This window comes from Fragaria vesca, linkage group LG2, assembly GCF_000184155.1.
Source record: "Fragaria vesca subsp. vesca linkage group LG2, FraVesHawaii_1.0, whole genome shotgun sequence".
In the NCBI taxonomy this organism is placed as follows: domain Eukaryota; kingdom Viridiplantae; phylum Streptophyta; class Magnoliopsida; order Rosales; family Rosaceae; genus Fragaria; species Fragaria vesca.
The window spans coordinates 1,204,848-1,208,021 of record NC_020492.1 but is presented as its reverse complement, the minus strand read 5'-3'; positions in this window follow the sequence as shown (position 1 = coordinate 1,208,021).

Genomic DNA, 3,174 nt, shown 5'->3' with positions numbered 1-3,174 from the left:
TGTTGCACGGGAATCTTCCTCTCAATCTCCTCTACAACTTTCATGACTAACACATCACCCAATTCCAAGCCTAACTAGGCTAATCGAACGAAAACAACTTAAACACCATAAAACTTCCACCTCAAATTTCTCCTTACCTAGCTCAAGAGGGAGGGAGCTGCTTGGAGGGGTTGTTGCACGGGAAGAGGGCTACAAAACCGTACCAAGCTTGCCCGGATTGGTGGCCGGAGGAGGAAGTTCCGGCGAAGTGAAGCTTTGGACAGTCGGACCTTTCGGGTGGCACCGCTCTCTCACGGCGGAGCTAGGGCTCCTCTCACCGGTCCAGGGAGGTTGCTGGGTTGGAGGTCGACCGAACGGGACCGGTGCGGCGGCGGTTGGTGGCCGGACGGCGGCAGGAGGACGGCCGGAAAACCGGGCAGCGGGAGGCTCGGGTGCGGGAGGGGTGAGGAGAGAAAATCGGGAGGAAAAAAAAAAAGAGTGGGTTTGGGCCTCACACCCCAAACCGGTCCAACCTATATCAACCCAAATTCCAAAAATAAAAACACCCCGAAAAAATAATACCCGAATAAAAATTACCTTTTACTAGCTAAAATTTACCATTTTTCCCTCATACTAATAATCCTCCGCTCATAATCGTCCCCGAAACCCCTCTAGGGACCAATTAAACTGTTTACTCAATGTTCGAGACGGTAAAATTCTTATTATAATCACGCTAGTAAATAAGGTAAAAATATAAGGGTCGGGATGTGACACCTACGATGGTAGGTTCAACACCCACCAGCAACTCTGGCCCCAACACTCTCACTGAGGACCAAATAGCAGCTATGGTTGAGAGCCTAAAGGCTCATACCGACCAGGCAACCCGCCAACTGAAGGAAGAGTTCGACTCCCTCAACTCGAAAGTCGACACTACCCAGCAGAGCGTCAAAGACCTATCTGAAAAGGTCACGAATGATAGAATCATTTGGCTTGCCAACCAAGAAAACCTCCACAGCCTCAGCGAGGAGTTTAACTACTTTGCTGGTCAAGCCAGGTAAAATAAGGACATGGTAGAAGGTTCCCTTCAAAGAATCCAGAAAGAATTGGATCAGAACACGGCGGCCTTCACAGAGACCTTAAAGTGCACCCGCGCAACCTTGGATCAACAAAGTCGTCGCTTGGACGAACACGATACCAAGATATAACAACAGCATGATACTTCCTTCTTCGGGAGTAAGAATGGTATGGAAAAGCTCGAAGACTACAAAGAACGACATTATAATATGAGCTTAAGGGTCCTGCAAGTGGAAGACTGGATGCGGTCTCAAGCACCAAAGAATCATGCTCTGAACTTGACTAGTTCAGGTGCAACTGAGGGCTCAAGGTACATTCCACCTAACGAGCGCCCTAGGGGAAATCCAGTTCGTCAAAGACGCCACCCCTTCTACCTTCACTGCACAGCCCTGGAGTCACACTAAGGGGCGCTGGTGGTTCTCCATATCAAGGGACTGGGACACCCGATGACCCAGTTATAGCTTATTCCAGTTCAGCCCCTAAGAACATCGTGCAGGCCCCTAGCCTCTCTGGATGGCACAACCACGATCAGGGGGCAGGGTTCACACCAGTAACGGCAACCAATTGGCGCTAGCTCATCTCGAGCATAGTCAAGGAGCAAACCGGAAAAGGTGACGCTAACTTGCACTATCGTGCCCTGATAGCGTGGCACAATATCCCTTCCCTCAGGGGTTTAAGAATATTGTCTTCACTACTTTCTCTGGGGAGACAAGGGAAGATGCAGCAACGCATATGGCTCGTTGCAAAGTCTAATGCGGCCAATACGGGAATGATGATATTCTCAAGCTCAAGCTTTTTGGGACTTCTTTGTCCGGAGCTGCTTTCACTTGGTACTCCAGATTGAAGCCTGGGTCAATAGCAGACTGGCACACTATGGAAAGGCTTTTTCGAGAGACGTACGACACAATTGAGCCTGAAGTCGGCCTCGACTCCCTCACACAGATGAGCCAGCAAAGCATGGAGTCTAGAGTTTCTTTCCTCCAACGTTTTAAGATCCAGCAAGCCAAGTATGATTACCTGCTACCTGAGCAGGAAGCTATTAAGTTGGCTGTTAGAGGCCTAGAGCACTGCCAACGGTTGGAGCATCATGGAGAGCACTTTACTTCCATGGGTGACCTGATTAACAAAGTCGGCAGCTACGAGCTAATCCTAAACGAGTTGGACGACAAAGCGAATGCCTCTAAAGGAACCTACATGCCAGGGAAGAATGGGACAGTGGGGGCACTAAACCTACAGGCCCCTACTTATGATCCATACTATCAAAGATCTGAGGAAGCTCATACGGATCAGGACCTGGAGGATATTGGCGCAGTAGAATTAACTGGCAAGCCGTTAGCTCATAAGTTGAAAAACCTGAAGATAACGCGTGAGCCAATCACCATCTAGTCCTTTGCATGGACCAAGCCAGAGTACGAGTCGTACACCTATGATGCTAAGAACGCCTATCTGGTCTTTAATGACCTGATTGAGGCGAGATACGTGCGCTTGGATCATAAGATCCCGCCCAAGGAAGAGTTGAAGGACAAGAAGTACTGTGCCTTCCACAATGTTTACAATCATGACAGTACCAAAGATTGTGTCAAGCTTCGAGACCAGTTGCAGACATGGCTGAACTCTGGCGAACTGAAGATGAAGACACCGAGTAGTACAACCTCGTTGGTAGATATAGACTCTGGCATGGTCGAGGTAAACTGGGCCGATCAGGCCGAGGATGAAGATCGACGCCGGGCACCTAAAAGGGGCCGCGAGGAAGGTGATAATGATGCCCGCCGGCCGCATTACCAATATACCTACAACGTCAACCTTGCTCACGAGGTTTTGGACGATCTCATAGATGACGTGCTCGTCACAGTGGCCAATTCCTTACCTTACATAGAATACAAGGAGGGGCGCATACACTGCAAGTTCTATAATAGCTGGGGGCACAGAACCTGCGAATGTCAGCAACTCAGGGACCAAGTTTAAGATTATTGGCTCGACCTCGGGTACATTCACTTTAAGAAAAAGGGCGATTTCATGATCGCAACGGCTGACATCGCTTGGCCTCGTGTCGGCCAACGAAGAATAACATTAGACTTGTCGCCCAATGCAGGTTTACGCGAATCGCCAGGCCGAAACCGC